The following is a 21,458-nucleotide window of genomic DNA, read 5'->3' on the forward strand; positions in this document are numbered from 1 at the left end:
CACATGGATCAACAGGAGCGGGTAATAGTCCATGGAACTTACTAAAGTAGGCAGCCTCTCTGTAACATCCCTGATCCGTGCTCCCAGTAGGCAGCACACCTCCCTCAAGACGAGGTCAGGCCGACAGACAAGTGCTTTCGTCCCTTTCAAAGTACAGTCCCCTATTACTATGACCCACCGGTTTTTCTTTGTAGCACCAGTAGAGATCTTTACCTGTGCATAATCCGGCTGTTTGTGGTGCAAGTGCGTTTCCTTGTTAGCCTCCTGCAGGACAGCAAAGCTGTTCCGTGTGGGGACAACAGATCTAGGAGGAAGCCCCTTGCCTTTAATTGTTCTCCTCCTTCTTTTGTTATTTTTCTTTGTCACCAATTCACAATTTCCCGGGTTGGCGGCCTCCTTCTTTCCTTCATGAGCTGGAGGGGAAGCTTGAGGCCCCTGCACGGTTTTCCTCTCAGCTACCCTGACATCTTGCAGCCCGCTAATAGCATTCCGCAGCTCAGCCCCTGCTGCAGGAGGGCCTCCACCAGGGAGCACCGAGCGCAGCCCTGCCCATTGCGCACCTTTCCCTCACCAGACCAGCGCAGGCACCCTCTGCACCCCGAGCTCTGCACTGCAGCCTCCTCTCTCATCGCCTCTGTCTGGGTGCCTGCGCTGGCCACCGCCGGGACAGCCAGAGCAGAGCTCCCAGAGCGGGCCTTGCCCACACGACGGGTGCTCCTCATTCCTCGCAACCTGCACTGACCGCACTCATGGTAGCTCGGGCTCTCTAGGGCAGGTTTTTAACCACCCAGGGCTGGTGCCGCTGCTCCTGGCTCCGCCCCCTGTGAGTCAGCGGCTCGCGTCAGCTGAGCTGCCTGCTCCTGGGCAGGTCTTGCCAGGACTTGCCGCTCTCTCGGTAGCTCTGGCCGCTCTGAGTTGAGGCTCCTGGACGCTGATCTCTCTCCTGCTCCGGTGTTGAAGGCGTCCTCTCTCAAGCAGTGAATGATGTTTGTCTAAACATCAAAAAGTTTGCTTTTTACATCCTAGGTCAGATTCATTGCACTGACCTAGAGCCAGCCAGGGGGAGTGAAGATGTAAATCAGTGATTAAATGAGGAGTTATGCAGTTCTGTGTGTGTCTGTGTGTCTGAGTGCGTGTGCATGCGTGTGTGTAAATCTTGCAAAGTTTTTATAAATGTATTTTAAAAGAACCACATAGAAGAAATCTATTTTAATATAAATTAAATAACTAAAAGAAATTTTTGATCTTTATGGCCTTTTCATAAACCATCAGGGATGAAAATATCTTGTATCACATCTAAAGATATGCTACCTACTTAGGAGTACTTCCACTACTACCACAAGTCATCGTGATAGTAAGCCATACCTTCCAGGTTGCAAGGCCACTTTTATCATCAAATGGTTTATCTACCTCTTCAGGTTGCCTAGAAGATCAATTTTTCTATCTCCCTATCTGTGTCTTCCTATCTAGCTGTCATTTCTTCATATGCAGTATTTCTTCCTAAATAATCTCCATTAAGTTATATCTACATGTGTATACATTTTTCTTGTTTTCTTACTCTAAGACTTTATCATGCCTAAATGACAAACCAGACATAAAATTCTCCAGTCCTTTTTTTAAGGAAATGTTAATTTACTAATCAGCCTCCTCTTTGGCCTATTTTCCTGTTTTACAATGCTAGCAAATGTACAGTTTAGTTAATTTCTATCTTGTTTTCAAATAGAGAATAAGGTAGTATTTTTTAATTTTCCATCTTGTCTGCCTTGTTTTGAGCAGATAATGATTTTCTGCATCCCTCATATACTCTAATTTCCCCTAGTATAATTTAAAAATATTTTTATCTTTCTGAATGAATTTTTCCTTTTTTTTTTTATCTTGACTGCTATTTTTCTCAGTTATTCAGTATTGAAAAATATTTTTATCTTTTTTTTTTTCTCAGATGTATCACCTTTCCTGTTCTTCACTGCCTTCCTAAAACAAAACAAAACAACAATAAATAAATAAATAAATGAGGTCTTCAAATAGTCTACTACTTTATAATATGGAACAGTAAAAGCTGTACAACAGCCTGGCTGGTTTTCTCCCTGAAATGAATGAAATAGCTTTGCCCACTGAGATGCTTATCCCTTCGCCATGACCAAACCATGGCCTTTTTATTGTTTAACTTGACAGACTCACCTCTGGACATATGAGTATTACCCTTAGTAAAAGAAATTAGTGATTTGGGTCAATACTGTATTACATTTGGTCACTGAGAGAGAATATATTTTTAGGCACTGCTTTGTTTACAACCTAATTTTCTCTCACTGCTTTGCAGAGGTGACCTTGTTTTAATACCATCAGTACCTGATGTTATAATAATGAAATTCTTTTCAAACCTCCTCTGTTAACGTGTTCTTGCTCTGAAACAAATGTAAGATAACATTAATATTCCCTCCATAAAACACCTGCTAATTTGCTTGTGGTGAATATAGAAAGCTTTTTATTACAAATCACAAACTTCATTTATGTAGAATGAGTCACTAGGCCTTCTGAATAGCCAAATGAATACCTAATCTCGAATGCTGCCTTCAGCTATAACATCAGTCCTCTCTGGTTTTACTCATCGTTTATTAGCTATTCAGTTTTTAAAAATTTTCCATTCTGTTACAAAATTGTGTTGTTCATCTGTCAAAACAGCTTTGATTTGTGGTGGTGTTTTTTTTTTTGTTTGGTTGGTTTTTTTAATATTAAAGTCTCACAGAAAAAGCACATAGAAAAATACTATTTTGTTATTACAGAGAATTGTCAGTCTAATGTAAAATTATCAACTCTTTTGCAAAATTGTTGACACAACTTTTAATGAAAGTTGTACTGCTGATAAACTGTATGATACACATCATACGTATTATTTGCTGAATTGTTCTCTTCTGCAGAGATCATTCTGGGAAAATTTATATGCTGTGTACATATAGGGTAGATGATATACAGAAAAATGTAAGTGATCTATAAGCTCTGACTTACCTTAGAAGTTAATAGAAGCTACCATCTTTAAGTTTCTGTACGACGGAAAACATATGCATGAGACCATGCAACTGGAAACCCTAAAATCTATGAGAAATCAATTTGAAGCTGGTCAAATTAATAATTAACAATAATATTTTGGGAAACAGTTTACTGGATGAACAAAGCAATTTACAGTGACTTGAAATTACTTGTGTATTTTAATCCAAGCTCACTGAGTAATTTCAGCTGAAAAATAGCCACCTGGAAAGGAGGAACAAAAAGCTCATGTCTGACAACAAGAGCTACTTCATCTTTCATGCAAGAAGCTCAAGGCCAGGATGCTCATCCAAGATGACTAAACTAAGATTTTGTTCTACTTCCTAAATGGACTTTAACTCATATTGCCAACTTTTCAACCAAGTATACTACTGATTAATATTCTATCAAAGAAATTAAAGCAAAAGGAAAAGGAAAGGAATTGAAACCCACATCTGCAAAACTTGCAACTGTCCTATATAGATAGAAAAAAACCCCAGAATCGCAGAACCAAAGGATTACAAAATTTTGAGGCTGGAAGAAACCTCTTGAGATTATTTCGTCCAACCCAAAATCTGTGCTTATTTTGAATTACTGAATTGTTTAAATTTCTATGTGGATTGGCTATGAATATCTTATTCCCCAATTTATTACAGAATGGTGATGGGAAAGCTCCCCCAAATACCAAATTTGGTTTCCCCAAGCGGAAAGCTGTCTGTCAAACCTAATTCCCTCTCCACTTACCTGACCAGAGGAAGATCACTCACTTCCCACCTGATCCACATAGGCTTTCGCTTTTTTATTTCAGCTAGGTTAAAAAAATGCAAGTACCTTCTTTGAGATTTAAATATCGTTGTTTGATCACACGTGGATCACATATTTGTTTAAGTAAAGATAAACAATCTAAACACAACAAGAAAATGCTCATTTCTGTTAGATTTAAACTATTACACCAATTTATTCAGCTGGTTTTCTTATAAAAACAATTCCACACAGCTCTAGGGTTTCTAATCTAGAAGATAAAAAAAAAAAAAAAAATCAGTAAGCTGCTGCAGAATTGAAAGAATATGTTGAGAGAAATAATGATCTCATATAACCACAAAGAAAACATCGAGACAAAAAAACACTGAAAGAAATAGAAGTCTTAAAAATTGGGAGCCCTTTGTTTATATGCTTGCTTCCATAACACCATACATGCAATGCTAAGCTTCATTTTGTCATTAGCAATGAGTGCCTAGTGAGTTATTAGGATGTACAGCCATATGACTTTCCTGTAGCTTCTTGTAAGAGGGAACAGAGACATATTTGCTAACAGAACAAGGTGTCAGAAAGGGCAGGTTGTCTTCTTTTAGTTAAGTCTTCTATAGCACATGGTGACCACCAAGGGCACAACTAGTTTAAACTTGGGTTTTAGGCTGTCTTTTTCAGCAGTCTAGCTGCCCTCATACCATGCACAGGGTGAGGAGACAAGTACTGGGAAGGGGCAGACTGAGGATCTCAGAGACCTCTCTGTGCTCAGATTGTGAGTAGACACTGGGAGACAACTGTTGCCTCTTAGTTACAACACACATTACAGACATCCTTGGGTTGTATATTTATGCCAACCCTAGATCTTAGGGGTGGCTGGATAATCAGAGTATATCTGACACTCTTGTCAGTCTTGTCAAAGGCTAAGAAGATACATGCCTAGGGCGACAAAGAAGCAGCAGTAAAATAGCCATGATAGTGCTTCCTATTTTGCCCATGTTTGAGTTTGTTGCTTACAGAGGCGGGAATTTGCAGAGGTCACCAGCTGCAATCCATTCTCCACTCTGAAGTACCTCTTCTACTGTGTTTCAACTACAGCTTCATTCTCTCCCATTTAGGAAATGACATCAACAAATCCCTCAGCCTGACTCCAGACCTTTACTCTTTTTAAGGATCCTTGTCCTATTCAGTTGTCTAGTCTACACAGAAACAAGCACTTTTCACCAAGCACCATTTTTTGCAAATCACAGATTCTTGACTTTTAGAAGTCCTCAACTGTTTCTTCATACAGAACAAAAGAGATTGGAGTCTGCTGGAATATGTGCAATAATGTTGATTGGACAAGTCATTATAACAAGACTGGGACTTGTAATTTCCTCATCTGCCTGGCACCCAGAATGACTAATGTAACCTTAATGAAGCCTATTGCTTCTGTAAACCCTGGCTATAACTAGAAATTGGTTGTGTGACTTGTTTAGCAGGCAGCAGATCAACAATTGTGTAATTTCCTACATGGAGGTTAACAATGTACTGAAAATTTATATAAGTTGTTTAGTTCTACATTGAATCAAATCATTAGGCTGACCAAACCATTACACTGTCCAGAATATTGTTAATGTTTGTATAAAATTTAAGTATAGTCCTCAGCACACAGAATATTCCTTAGTGAGAAAGTTTCTATCATTCACTAAAAACCTCTTCTGAGAAAGCAGAGTTTGATGATAAGCTGATAATAGTAAAGGTGAAGAAATGACTGCTACATAATATTTAACGGAGATTTCAGATTATATATTCTGTTACAGAAATAATAAGTAGATTAACTATTATTTTGCATTTGTATTCTCATTCATTTAGAAGAAAGACTAAAATTTCCTCAAAAAATCACTGAGAATAGAAGCATATTCAGGTAAGCTTGAAGAGATTTTGAGTTCATTTTTAATTAATTGAGTAAGAAAGGAACAGACACACAAGATTTTATTTTAAAATGTAACATCTCAGGTTTAATTTCCAAATTATTTATGAAGAAAATGTCTAGGACAAAAAGGAATAAAATGATTAAAGAATAATATTTTTCAGTGTCAGAAAAGAATGTTTAGAGTAGTCCTAAACTGAAAAAGCCGCAAGCATAAAGATGCCTATACAAACTTATATATGAATATATATAAGTGAATATATGTGAATTTAATTCATTATTAGAGCATATATATGTTCAAAAGTCCCAAAGGCTTGAAAAACTTTACTTATAATTTTCATGTACGGTCTTTCTATTGCTACATGAAATGTAAAATATGTGTCGGGCTAAAATGTATCCCATGATGTATCACACTAAATCGTATCCCTAGAGGTCACTGTTATTCTAGATGAACCCACATAGTAACGGAATTATTGGGTAGTAAAAACACGACCCTCAGAAGCGGAATGTACAAAAATAATTTCTAGATAATTGAGCACAGTGGTAGTTCTACTACACAGAATACTAATTACAGTGCACCCTGTTTCCAAATCATTTGATTATTCTTTAGATTTAGATAAGAATTCATATTTTGATAAATAATTAAGGAATTAAATTTCATAGGAAACCACCACCTTTGGAAATAAGTGTATTTCATTAGAGGAAATTCTTATTATCCATATACCTATGCTTAAATTTTAAAGATGAGATAGCAAAACATTTTGTCCTGGTGTTCACAATTCAACACTAAAGAGTTTCTAATTATGATGAGACATTCCTTTCTATAGAATGTTCAAATAATAAGACTAAATTTTTGGACTTTCCCCCAACCCTCTCTTTTTTTTTAAGGACATCCTGTTGATGTTCTCATCCCAGATTAACCTGGGTCATCTTGCACATACAGAAGAAATGGAATGTAATATTGAAAAACATGTATCAACAAATTTGTTGCATTATGGAATAGAAAACCAGTATTAATGAGATGCTTATGAGATGTTACATTGTGCATGAGCTCGGATTATTTTCCCCATGAAAAGTATCAATTTTCATTAAAAATAAAATCTTAACTATGTCACCCCATCTGCAGCATTTTGCATCTGAAGCTAAAATATTTTCATTCTGAAAATAGTGAGTGGCCCACACATTCAGTTCCTGCTTTCTGATTCCTTACCATCACCCTGAAGTTTTAGAGAAGACATCACACTTACTGAGTGTTTTGTCAGGCCAAATGTCATTAAATCTGCAGAATTAGTCCTTGACTGGTCACTGATGGCCTTAGTAGAGCATAGGGAAATACCATGGAACCAACTAATGGTTTCTGTTGAATCACATCTTTCTTATTCTGGTATTTTTGGATAAGCTTCTCATCCTTCTAAAGAGAATGGTTTATGTATTACCAGTCTAAGATACTGCATTATTTTGCAGTATTTTTTTAATGTCCAAACGTGCTGTTATACCTACTCTTTGGGAATGCTCGCCGATGAATTTGTGTCAATTTCATGAGGCCAAAAAAAATTCCCCAGCTGTAAGAGGGATGAAGAATGAATACTGTATATGCTTCAAAGTCTAATGACATGTGTTAAATGAGCACTTTGTGAAAGTGACAGAAGAGTCAAAGAATGAATTACCAAAGTTTAACTTTCTCAGCTTTTAAAGAAAATGCAGACAGCTCCTCTTATTTCTTACTAGTAATAGCCTGTAAGAACACCTTGAGTGAGAAGATGTTTTTTCAAGATTAGCATTTAAAGAGTCTTTATTGACAATCTGAAGCTAACAAAGACATGTAAGTGGTATATTACCCTCTAGAAGTCTTGCTTCTGGTTGCTATTTTTAAACTAATGTTTTTATAATCAAGAAGATAAAGTGTATTTTGATTTAAAGACCATAGTCTTTCTATTGTATCAGTCAACTACATTAAGATCATTTTGGTTTCAATTATCGTCTTTCATTGAGCACCATTATCACCCATCAGCCCCTGAACAAATATCACTTTGTCCATCTTCCCAGGCAAGTACTGTAATTACTCAATAACTGCAATATTGATTCTGGAGAACTGAGTGTTACCGGTTGGCATACCAAGTTGCTTACTGACTCAGAATTGCGGCAGTCAGATAGAGTAGTTTTCAATATAGTTCTAAGCAAAAAGTCACTCAAATTAAAGGTAAAATTTTCTCTTCTTATTTGGTGCGTAGAGTTCCTAAGATTGTATTTTTTAATCAGATTTTAAATCACATGTGAACTGAAAGCCTCCGTCTTTGCAAAGATTTGCTGGAGTCCTGCAGAGCTTAACGCAAGAAAAAGCATATCAGAGGTTGCACAACTCCTGTAAAAAATACATCTGCAATATATTGCCAAGATGTCATATTGTGAAACATCAAAACCCTGAAGAGAAATCTTGGTGTAAAACATCACACAGCCATGATCAGTGTGTAAGCAATGCATTCAGCTTCTCATTTACAAAGACATTTTCTCAGTCTTGCCTCATAGAACTTTTTCCTCTTTGCAATGCTTCCAATGGCAGACTAGCAGCACAAACCACGTAATTAAAATGAAAATCAATTTATTCAGCACTTGCATGCAGTATGACATGGAATCCATTTTTGAAAATTAAAAGATCACCACCTAAAGATATTTATGAATCTGGCATTGATATGCTGTGAGTGGGAAACTGGAATGCACATTAGATACACACATGGAGACTACAATTGTCTCCAGCAAATCCATGACAGAAGGTTTTTAATATCTGTCCTGTGCTATTTAGAAGCTGCCTTTACCAGATTAAGTCCTTTCTGAATTTTGTTTCCCGGAACGTGTGGGTCATTGAACAGTTGACTGCTAACAGTAACATGATACAAGATTTGCATGCAGAAACAATGCATAGGATAGTAGCCCCATAGTGAGACCTAACTGAAATGGTTCCTTTTAAAAAAATGTTGGTTACTATCTTGTAATCTGTGTATACGGAGGCTGAGAAAAATTCCATTCTGTTTTGCAGCAGGGCTTCAACAGTCATTGACCTGCTGATCACTGATTTAAATGTCAGACTCATTCTGTTACAGATTTTTTGTTATTTCTTTTTATTTCTCCTTCCTAGCTCCCCTACAAACTGTTCCCTCTCACAAATTGTCATTTACAATCAGTGTGCATTTAGAACAGCTGACTCTCAGAGCTATTTGGTCCAGCCCTTGCTGCACTTATATTTTTTTTAAGCCAATGGGTTTAGTATGACTATAGCAACTCTGAGAGAGAAGGAAATAAATGGACTGGCAAATGCACACTGAAATGAACAAGTCAGTACTACAAACTCTGTCATAATCTTTGCGCAGTATTTTTATTTTCTATCATAAACAGCAAATTTTACACCACTGCGTCAGTGCAAAACTGATGCAGCCTCGACAGAGCCATTCTTGAGATTCTCTCCTGCTTTGGAGGATTTTGCTTTTGCGTACCATCACAAGAGCCCCATAACTATGCTTCATATCAGAAATATGTTGTAGTGTTCCTGTGACCTGCTGAGAGATGGACACCACTTTGGCCACAGCAACATAGCTATGTAATGATGCCTGAGACCTTTTCCTGAGAGGCTATAGCTTATTGCAACCTTATAGGGAAAGCCATACTTGTTTTATATTTTTATTCTGTGTTCATTACATAGTATTTAGAATTGCTGAGATGAGTAGCTCGAGAGAGGACGCCTTCAACACCGGAGCAGGAGAGAGATCAGCGTCCAGGAGCCTCAACTCAGGGCGGCCAGAGCTACCGAGGAAGCCACAAGTCCTCGACAGGACCTGCCCAGGAGCCGGCAGCTCAGCTGACACGAGCAGCTGACTCACAGGGGGCGGAGCCAGGAGCCGCAGCACCAACCCTGAGTGGTTAAAAACCTGCCCCAGGGAGCACGAGCGACCAGGAGTGCGGCGAGGCAGTTTGAGTGAGCAGGTGAGCAGCTGTTGTATGGCCAGGGCCTGCTCTGGGAGCTCTGCTCTGGCTGTCCCGGCGGTGGCCAGCGTAGGCACCCATACAGAGCCGATGAGAGGGGAGGGTCATAGTAATAGGAGACTCTACTTTGAAAGTGACAGAAGCACTTGTCTGTCGGCCTGACCCCGTCTCGAGGGAGGTGTGCTGCCTACCAGGAGCATGGATCAGGGATGTTACAGAGAGGCTGCCTACTCTAGTAAGTCCCACGGACTATTACCCGCTCCTGTTGATCCATGTGGGTGCTAGGGATATAGATAGTAGTAGAATGGGGACCATAAAGAAAGACTACAGATACCTCTATACAAATGCCCATACAACCACCCTGACATGTGTTGGAACGATGGCATTGCACGGCACAAGCAATCCAGGAGGTTACTTGATTGTGTGGAAGACAGCTTCCTTCTGCAAGTAATAGAGGAGCCGAAAAGGAGAGGTGCCATGCCTGACCTTGTGCTCACCAACAGGGAAGGTCTTGTTGAGAATGTGGTACTCCAGGGCAGCCTTGGATGCAGCGATCACGAGATGGTCAAATTTGAGATCCCCACGACAGTGCGATCACGAGATGGTCGAATTTGAGATCCCCAGGACAGTGAGAAGAGCGTGTAGCAAGCTCACTGCCCTGGACTTCAAAAGAGCGGACTTTGGCCTCTTCAGGAGCCTGCTTAGTAAGGTTCCATGGGATATAGCCCTGGAGGGCAGGGGGGCCCAAGACTCTTGGTTGATATTCAAGGATCACCTGCTACAAGCTCAGGAGTGCTGCATCCCAACTAGAAGGAAGTGCAGCAGGAGGGCCAGGAGACGTCCTTGGATGGATAAGGAGGAAAATTCAAAGCAAAAAAAAGGCTTATAAAAAGTGGAAGCAAGGACAAGCGGCCTGGGTAGAGTACAGGGATGTTGTCTGGGAAGCTAGGGACCAGGTTAGGAAGGCTAAGGCCCAGTTAGAATTAAACCTAGCCAGGGATGTTAAGGATAAAAGGAAGGGATTCTACAGGTACGTAGCAAACAAAAAACAGACTAGGGACAACATAGGCCCCCTGAGGTAGCTCTCAGGAGAACAGGCTACACAGGATTTGGAGAAGGCTGAGGTTCTGAATGACTTCTTCGCCTCGGTCTTCACTGGCAAAGGCTCTGACTGCACCACCCAAGTCTTAGAAGGCAGACGCAGGGACTGTGACAATGAAGACCTTGGGCCCGCTTTAGGAGAGGATCTGGTTCGAGACCATCTTAAAAATCTGAACGTGCACAAGTCCATTTGACCTGATGAAATCCATCTGCGGGTCCTGAAGGAGCTGGCGAATGAAGTTGCTAAGCCACTGGCTGTCGTATTTGAAAAATCATGGCAGTCAGGTGAAGTTCCCGACGACTGGAAAAAGGGAAATATAACACCCATTTTCAAGAAGGGGAAAATGGAAGACCCAGGGAATTACAGACCAGTCAGTCTCACCCCTATGCCTGGCAAAATCTTGGAGCACATTCTCCTGCACAGCATGCTAACGTACATGAAAAACAACAAGGTGCTGGGTGACAGCCAGCATGGCTTCACTAAGGGGAAATCCTGCCTGACCAATTTGGTGGCCTTCTATGATGGGGCTACAGAACTGATGGACAAGGGTAAAGCAGTTGATGTCATCTACCCAGACTTGTGCAAAGCGTTTGACACTGTCCCACACGACATCCTTCTCTCTAAATTGGAGAGATATCAATTTGATGGATGGACCACTCGGTGGATAAAGAACTGGCTGGATGGCCGCAGACAGAGTTGTGGTCAATGGCTTGATGTCCAGCTGGAGACCAGTAACAAGTGGTGTCCCTCAGGGATTGGTGTTGGGACCGGTCTTGTTTAACATCCTCATCGCTGACATGGACAGTGAGATTGAGTGCGCCCTCAGCAAGTTTGCCGATAACACTAAGCTGTGTGGTGCGGTTTATACCCTGGGGCGAAGGGGTGCCATCCAGAGGGACCTTGACACGCTTGTGAGGTGGGCTGATGCCAACCTTATGAAGTTCAACCATGACAAGTGCAAGGTCCTACACCTGGGTCGGAGCAATCCCAGGCACAGCTACAGGTTGGGCATAGAAGAGATTCAGAGCGGCCCTGCGGAGAAGGACTTGGGGGTGCTGGTCGATGAGAAAATGAACATGAGCCGGCAGTGTGCGCTCGCAGCCCAGAAAGCCAACCGTATCCTGGGCTGCATCAAAAGCAGCGTGACCAGCAGGTCGAAGGAGGTGATCCTGCCCCTCTACTCTGCTCTTGTGAGACCTCACCTGGAGTACTGTGTGCAGTTCTGGTGTCCTCAACATAAAAAGGACATGGAACTGTTGGAACAAGTCCAGAGGAGGACCACGAGGATGATCAGGGCACTGGAGCACCTCCCATATGAAGATAGGATGAGAAAGTTGGGGCTGTTCAGCCTGGAGAAGAGAAGGCTGCGTGGAGACCTCATAGCAGCCTTCCAGTACCTGAAGGGGGCCTATAGGGATGCTGGGGAGGGACTCTTTGTCAGGGACTGTAGTGGCAGGACAAGGGGTAAGGGGTTTAAACTTAAACAGGGGAAGTTTAGATTGGATCTAAGGAGGAAATTCTTTCCTGTTAGGGTGGTGAGGCACTGGAATGGGTTGCCCAGGGAGGTTGTGAGTGATCCATCCCTGTCAGTGTTCAAGGCCAGGTTGGATGAAGCCTTGTGTGGGATGGTTTAGTGCTAGGTGTCCCTGTCCATGTCAGGGGGGTTGGAACTAGATGTTCTTAAGATCCTTTTCAACCGTAACTGTTCTATGATTCTATGATTCTGTGATTCTAAGGAATGTAAAATAATTAGCAGCAACTCAAAACATTGATGTGCTATCTGCATTGTTCACAGTCTGAAGTCGAAAACACAGCAGTGCACCAGCTACTAAGGAGAAAAATGACTGCTACTGCTGAACCCAAGACACCCCCTCACTCAACATGTTTGGATCCCACCGATCTTTTTCAAAGGTTTCTACGGACTTGTATACCTGTGTGCTCTGCAGATTTTGCTACTTCTCTAGGTTATGAATAAGTGAATGAAATAACTTCAGGCCTAATGCAAGGTTTTGAAAAATTCTAGTATTCTCTGATTTTGATGAATCTTGGTTATTTTCCCACCTTTAATTTTTTCAAACACTTCTAGCTCTTCTTTGAGAAGATTTGGACTCCATTAATTTTGTAAAGTAGGCAAATTATCTGAGATAGTCACAGAGAGTTATATGGAAAATTACTTAAAGCCTAACTCCATAAATGTTAAAAGCCTTTTACACACCTCTAATATTATTAAAATAATTTTAAAAAGATGTAATGTAAATATATGTCATCATTGAGGGCATTTTATAAAAGCAAAGAACATCTTGCAAGTAGTTAATGGTTATGTTCCTATTGTTTCCAACTGCATTTTGAAAATTATCCAATGTTTTCTAATGCTGCTTGTATCATGTCACACTCAGTTACAGTTAGAATCTAACTTCTGTGCTTAGAAGAAAAGTTACTTCCATAAAAAAAAACAACAGATACAACTTCATCTCTGCAGACCACTGAATTAGATTTTAGAACCTGAGATCATACGATGTTTTAAGTAATAGCATCAATAGTGGTGAAATAATTTATAATATCTGAAAATAGAGGACAAAAAGCTGGATTTCCTATTCATTTCAGAAGGAGGGGTTTCCATATGGGAAAGTTGTCTTCATAGGACAGCTATTACTAAAGAATCTCTACATCGCAAGAAACCAGCACAAACAGGCTGACACTAGTAATTTGCTTTGCCTTCAGATGATCAGAATAGGAGGACTACAGAAAGGCATGTGAGAAACAGAGCAGGAACAGATCAAGCTATTCATTAGCTCTTTAACTACTTTGGGCCCAGCAAGTTCCCTAGTGGAGAAAAAGTGGCAAACCTCACACCTGGAGTACTGACCTGAACCAGCCCAAGCTCAGGCTTGCTCACTGACTTGTTTGTTGCACAATGGTAATATGAAACTTCTACATTTCAAAATACTCCAGTTTGGGATCTTCATAAGCTCTTTTTCAGAAAAGTCAGAGCCCTCTTTGTGATCAGCATAAATTCGGTAGCGAATTACAGCCAAGAAGCAGGATAGAAAGTTATTCCCCACTATCTTTTAGTATTAATTACTACTTCCCATCTGAGCCTGAGCTGGACTGATCTTCCTCTGTGGTCCTGGAAAGTTGCAGCTATTAGATCCATCTCCCAGCTGACACCTTTATCTCTCCATGTGGTCACCTGGAGACAAGAGAGAAAGACTAATCTCAGGTTTTGTCTTTACTCTTAGCTGAGAAGATGCAATTAAGGGTACTTTTCCCAAAGAAGAGTGGAGGTTCACCATGTGAGTTCTCTCTTCAGTGGTTAGCTTGCAATAGCTAACAAAAAAAGCTAAAGTTTTTCTCACCTTAAAGCCAAAGGAAAGATTCAAGCTATTTGTTCACTTTAAACCAGGAAGAGGTGCTGTTAATTTCTGCTTTTCAGTGAGAGCAACAGCACTCTTTCTGAGCTCTACTTTTGTCTGCCACTGCCTGAAGTGAAACAGTTGAGCATAACAGTGCTAAACTGCTCAGGCCAAAGAAGCCACTTAGATTTCATATATTAGTTCTACCCCAAACAGCCACTAAAAAAAGTTGTCTGAGTTCAGGAACTAGTCTGAGCAATTATTATAAGTAGTGCTGCAAAAAACAAGTCTAGTGCTTGCTTTTATACTGATGAGATGCTTGCCTAAGTATACTTCAATTTGGGTGAAGTAGTGGTGACTCACATGACCCAGTCCCAAGACCTTATTAAATAATATGGTTGCAGAAAGAGAAATAAACTCAGCATTATTCAGGATCAAGTCCATTAAACCCTTAGCTGTTTCTTCAATTATTTTTCACTCATTGGTTGCTTTATGTACATTCAGTACACAGTAAGACAGTGCATGATAGTGTGCAACTTTTCAGAGGGTGAACATACTGCCAGTTTGGGGGTAAATTACTGATTTTTCATATCATCAAAAAATCATAGAATCATAGAATAGTTAGGGCTAGAAAGGACTTTAAGATCATCTAGTTCCAACCCCTGTGCCATGGGCAGGGGCATCTCACACTAGACCAGATTGCCCAAGGCTCTGGCCAACATGGCCTTGAACACTGGCAGGGATGGAGCATTTACCACTTCTTTGGGCAACCTGTTCCTGTGTCTTGCCACTCTCACGTAAAGAACTTCTTCCTTTTATCTAACCTGAACTTCCCCTGTTTAAGTTTGAATCCATCACCCTTTGTCCTATTGCTACAGTCCCTGGTGAAGAGCCTCTCTTTGGCATCTTTGTAGGCCCCCTTCAGATACTGGAAGACTTCTATGATGTCTTCATGCAGCCTTCTCTTCTCCAGGCTGAACAGCACCAATTTTCTCAGCCTGTCTTCTGTTTGATCTCTGAAGGCAGTCTACCTCCCAGCAGGAGCTGAGCTTTTCTTCCCAGTAGAAGCTGCACAAGATGGTCACTGATGAAAAGTGAAATTTTGCAGGAGCCAGAGGGTCTGACTCCAAGAACTTGAATTCAATAAATACATCCTGAAGCATGTTGGCAGCCCCTAATTAGGTCTGAATCTACAAGCTCTAGCTTACAGGTTCCACTAAGCGCAAACTCATCAAGACAAAGATGTCCTTGTCTCTCACAAGTGAAACATCTTCTCTGGAGGACAGGAGAAACTTCAAAACCAGCAAGAGCTGGAATCCTATTCCTGCCGCAGACAATGGCTTTAGTTCCCACTGCGTTCTAGCTCAGCAGGAGCTCAGAGGAAAGCAAAATGCTTCCAATCAGCCTGAGAGTGAATGACTCAGCTCCTGCTGAGTCTTGAGCTGTGAACCTTATAAACAAGATTTTTTTCCCCTTACCATTAAAGTAATGTTAGAATTCTGTAGTGTGCTGATAGCTTACCAAACTCCTACTGAAATCAAAAGAAATCTTTTGAGCTGCTTCAAAAGTCAGTGTGTCAGGTCATATACCTGGGCTGAATCACGTTGTGGTTTAAAAGCCCTTAAAAAAGATAATGTTTTTATTTTTTCTTTCTTTGTCATCTAAGGGTATCACTTTATAGGGGAAAGTGACAAAATTAGAAGTTATGAAGCTCAAAAGCACCTGCAACTGCTGGGTAAAAATTTCATACAAGAAAGGAGTTTTCTTTCTGATGTTCCATCTGATGTTCACAAAGAAATTAAAAGTTGAAGCATTGCTTCCCTTTCAATGCAGTTTAAATGAACACTAAGGGTATCAGGCTAGCGTGAGATGTGAGTAAGACAATAAACCATTTAATGCACAGTAGGACAGAGAACTAATCTGGTGCCATATGAAATTATGTTGTTTCTGTTCTTTCTATCAATCTATATTTTAACTCTACCTTTTACTTTTTATCATATGATTTAAATGCTCTTCTGAGTTTCCACTTTTTTTTTTTTTTTTGTTTGTTTGTTTATTTGTTTTGATTTCTGCATACATTAACTGACTGTGAATGTTGTTTTTGGCTTGCTGCCTCTTTCCTGCCTTAGGGAGTATTTCTCTGTGGCTAACAGTAGGTGCTGAGTCCTGAAGTGTCGATTCAGAGCAATGGAGACAGGTGGGCCATCAGCAGGAGTAGTAAAGTGATATGCCACTGTAAATATGAAACTGTAAAAGCAGAAAGAAACAATCTATTTTTCATTTCAAACTTCAGGCATGACAGCTCCTAAAATCTAAGAACCAGATCTGTATAGGAAAAAGGCCATCATAGCTTTTTCTTATTGTAAGAATTTTTCCTCAGTTCTGATATGTATGTATGAACAGTTTAAAAGCAAGAGAACATAGCAAGTCTCAACACATGGATATTCTAATAGCTGCATTTGGAGAGCAGTCTTTCTCCTCCTCCCCCCTTCAACCGCATGGGGAAAATTGCAAATGAGGTAGTGTTTCTCCTTGAGTAAACAGACAGACATTTAACATACTTTTGATGATATCCTAGGTAGGAAGAACAAACAAACACATTATTGTTATTATTAGTAATATTAGTAATATTATGCTATTATGTGTTTCTGTCAGTTTTGAAGTCTGGAATTTTTCTAAATGAGATCTCTCTTCTTCCTCCCTCTTTCTCCTAATACTGACATAAATGTACATACATTACTTAATTTTCATCAATGCTGAATCAGAGGAGAAATATCTCCAGTCTGTTGGAGAAGATTTGTTTCCTTTTGATTAAAGACAACTTTAATTTTTCTAGTATCTTTAAGAATGTAAAGCTGACTACACATTTTAAATCTTGAAACATGTCCATACTTGAGACTGTATGATTTTAATGATTGAATGGAATTTCTTGGCTTTCAAAATGTTAAGAAGCCACTGGAATGTTGGTGAAGATGGAGGGTTCATTACAGATTTTGCTACTAAGAGCAGGAAAAGATTTTCATTTCACACTCAAAAATGTAGTCCCTGGTATTCTGGTTCACTTGCTAAGGCAATAGAGTGACAGATTTTGCTGTGTCCTACTCAACATCTTCTATGTTCAAAGTGCACAATGAAACAGAAAATGGCTTGTACGTAGAGCTTCTAATGCCCTAGTCTTGGCTGGGGTATCTAAGCAATTACAAGCTACTCATAAATGAAGCAACAGCAAACAAGTAACACTGTTGCACCACCTAAACAGACAGCCCCATTCGCAGATGAAAAAGAGAAGCAGTAAGAGAACCTGAGTCACACACATGAAAGACCCCGGGTGAAATACTTGCATTTTATCAATTTTGTTGCCTTGAGCTTGTTACAGTATTTTCCATTTCTTAGAAACACTGGAAAGAACCAGCACACTGTCTTTTTCACAGAAAGAAATGTGAAACTCTCTTTTAAAAAGAGTATTCTGTCAAGTGAAATTAAGAGCAAGGGATATATCAGTAGTTTTATATCATAAACACAATATGGAAAACTTCATTGAAGAGAGTAGTAAAGTGTGACACTAAAAATCCATTACCTTTGAATATTTATGGCAACTTGCATCTGAAGATCTTTGTCAGTTATGACACTGTCTTCCCAAATAGTAAATCAGGAAATTCTTCTTCCATATCTTATCTACTGGAACCTATCCATCATATGAAGTAAAAATTCACTGTTAGAATGCAACTTAATTCTAACAACGGAGCATTATATAGTAAGGTAATTTCCTCAGTTAGCAGGACCCAAAGCAAGAAAAGGATCATTTATAACAGTGACATTTCCCTTATAAGTTCAAAGTTGTATATATAAAAGCAAGTAGATATTCAGAAATAGTATATTAGAATCCTTTCTATTCAGTGCAAATAAAACGCTCAGGAAATTCCATACTTTATTAATTGAAGCCTGACTTCTTCTAATCGTGTTCCTTTGGGGGTTGTTTTTTCTTGGGGGGGAGGGTGAAGGTGGGAGGAGGGAGGGTGGTTGGTTGTTTCGCTTGCATTTTTATTGCTTTTAATTAATGCTCATTCCCCAATTTTAACATTTTAAGAAAGGCAAAATGCTAATTATTATGCCAGGTGCCTGAAATGTTAAAACTTTAGAATACTTAAATACGTGAGCTTAACTATTTCCTGCTCTTTGCTGACACTTAACTCATCATTATTGTGTATGAGCACTTAATTCCATGATGTAATATTTCATCCATTTCTAGAAAATAATTGTACGTGCAGGAAGAGTTGTTATCCCATTGCAGAGGCCGCATTTGGTTGATGGGTTAAGTGATTCTGAAATATTGATTGAGTAGATATGGTTCTTAAAGTGTTTTTCAAACATTTTTAGAGTACTTTGGGAGGTAATACACATAAATATAATCTACTGCTATTAGTCTCAGAGAAAATACTAAGTTACGCATAACTTCTGCAGTTGTATACATATACTTCCAATACTTACGTTTCTTAGAAAATTTTGCTGAATGAAAGAGAAAATTTGAAATATTAATCAATGAATATCTAATGTGCAGCAAAATATCTCATGTTTTGAGTTTTGATCAGAAAGCATAAGCTGCATATTTAACAAATCTTTTATTGAAATTAGTCAGACATCTTAGTACAAACAATAAAACCAATCTGATGAATATAAGCCCATGCTATAATAAAGAGGAATTTTGTCATGCAAGATTTACTCCAGTGTTAAATTGTCCTGTGTGCTACAAATTTGGCTTTCCCTCTCATTTGCACATTCTTGTATTTGAATGATTTTCTTTCAAAGTTTAGCTTTCAAACTATAAGCTAGTTATTAACTGATAAGAATTGATTCTTTGCATAGCTGATATATACATTTTAAAATGTTGATACATATACATTTATTTATATTTTTTTTATGTAAATATATTTTTACAAATGTATAGAAATCCGAACTGAAAGTGGAGCTGCAAAATGTACACCTATACATAAAAGTTCAGGCTTTTCCCACTTCTCCCATGGCAAACAGAGCAACTGACAAAAGTATAAGATTTTTTTCTTTTTTCCAAAAAAAAAGGAGTGTTCTGAAAAAATCCGTTTAATGAGTGCTCACACAGATTTTCTGGCCTGTCAGCAGTCTGTCTGGAAGGCTCTTTGTCCCTTCAGCCAAAAGATTTACATCTGCCAAAAGCCTCTAACATGACCGTAAGGTGGCTTGGGAGCTACTGCCTGCACAGTACTAATGAAATTAATCAAGAAAGCTCCCATTGTCCCCTTTTTACAAAGAAAAAATATTATTTTACTTTGATTTAAACATTTTCTGGAGGAAATTTTGATTTTGTTAAGGTAGACCATTTTCTGTCTGAAAGGGAAAATACCTGTCAAATTCAATTGTATAAATCTTTGGTAAGTATTTTGACTGTTTTAAAGAAACACTGAGTCCTGGAAGTACTTGTAGAAGGACAATAAAATTAAGCCTGAAATTAATATCAAATATTCATAGAATCCTCTAAAGTTTCTTTGGTTCTCAGTTTCCCAAATGTGTAGTTTAATACTCAGCCACTCAAGCAGTCAAGGGGACTACTATAAGAGGAAAACACTTAACTTCCTAACTTCTGAATGTATTAGGAATCTGTGTGAAGTGCATCCTGGCAATATGATCCTTCATCTTACGTGGAGAAGAATGTGGAAAATCTTACGTTTTCTACATTGAAAATGTCTACATTGGAAATTGTGTCTTGACTCAGTATCATTTTTTTTCTTTTTTTTTTTTTTTTTTTTGGTGGAGTGAGGGTTTTTTTGTTTTGTTTTAGGGTACTTTGGTTTTGATGATTTTTTTTAATTATTTGTTTGTGTTCTGTTGTTTTTGTTTTTTGGTTTTTTTTTTTATTTTAGGGTAAGTGAGCACTCCCAAATAGAAAATCTAGTGTTATATTAACAGTCTAATGTCTCATTTGAAACTATTTGGTTTACTTGTGTGAGCATACCATTCTGTGGCTGCAGGTGGTTAGCTGGAACAGAAACAATGCTTCATGTGTACTCAGTGTAGATTCAAGACACAACCTGTGAGGTCTTTGTGTCTTGCCATGAAATCCAGCCTGCAAAAAAGACTGAAGCATGAGATTCTAACCTAGGATTCCCTGGAGGTCACATAATGGTATTTCTGAATGTTAGTAGTTTGGCTGAAAATTAATAGTTTTCATCAGAAAATGTATTGGATTTTTGTTTCCCGACAGAAAACTTATATATTCTGCAGGACAGCAGGAAACAAATGGGTAAGATTTGTCTTATTAAAAAAAAAAAAAAAAAAAGCTATCATTTATGTCATTCAAGCATTGCCATGTCAAGAAATCCTTTGCTTCCTGCTTAATGAATATTTCTTTGCAATTTATATCAAAAATATGGCAAAGCATTATATTTAAGAGGTTAACACAGCAGAAACAGAATCTAAAGGGCTTAATGGAGGGTGAAGCAGAAGAAGGGTCAAACAGTTGTTCTGCAGAGCTAAAAACTGAGCAATTTCTACTGCTGCTCTCCTGGAGCTCTGTAAGTAAAAGACATTGTTTAGAAAGGAGTTTTTGTGGTAGACACTCCATAAATACACATTCATTCCCAAAGGAGGTTACAATAAAGCTAGAAAACAATTTGTCATGACCTCAATGAGCAGTACTTGCTGCCATGCACAGTAATCATTTCTGAAATTTTGAAAATTGATGGTAATTTTGGGCCCTGAAATGAAATAGAAATGAACTAGGCTTCTTTTAAAAATCAAGAAGTACTATTATGTTACGCAACATTAAACATAAGACATGTGCTCTGTGCAAAATGCAAATCCCTGTTTCAGATAATAAAGACACATCTGTTGGAGAGAGTGTCCTACAACTAGCACCCATAAGAAAATGCCATGAGCTGTAAATTCAACAAGAAATTTGGGATTATTATACTGAATGCTTCATCCTTAAATAGGTGTTGTAAAACAGTTCTTGACTTGTTAAAGAGACATCTGAAACAACTTATGACCTGTTCTTGTTTAATAGTTACAGGAAAAAATATTGTCATCTTTGTTCAGGATACCCTGGGTTCCCTGCAGGTTGATGGTAACTTTTCTGTTCTTTCTCACTCTGAAGTTTTAACACACTAAGGAAAATACTTGGATTAAAAATGAGGCATGGTGTTTCTAGGTTTTCTCAGGTTTTGATTTTTATTTTATGTTATTATTTACTCAAAAGAAAGGTGTGTTCCCACTATTATACTGTCCTTCTTAAGCCATGATTTGTCTTTCATCTTAGTTTTATCTAACTTCTGTTTGATTTGTAACATGCGGCTTCAGATAAACTTTCATCAAAACC

This window comes from Lathamus discolor, chromosome 6, assembly GCF_037157495.1.
Source record: "Lathamus discolor isolate bLatDis1 chromosome 6, bLatDis1.hap1, whole genome shotgun sequence".
NCBI lineage: Eukaryota > Metazoa > Chordata > Aves > Psittaciformes > Psittacidae > Lathamus > Lathamus discolor.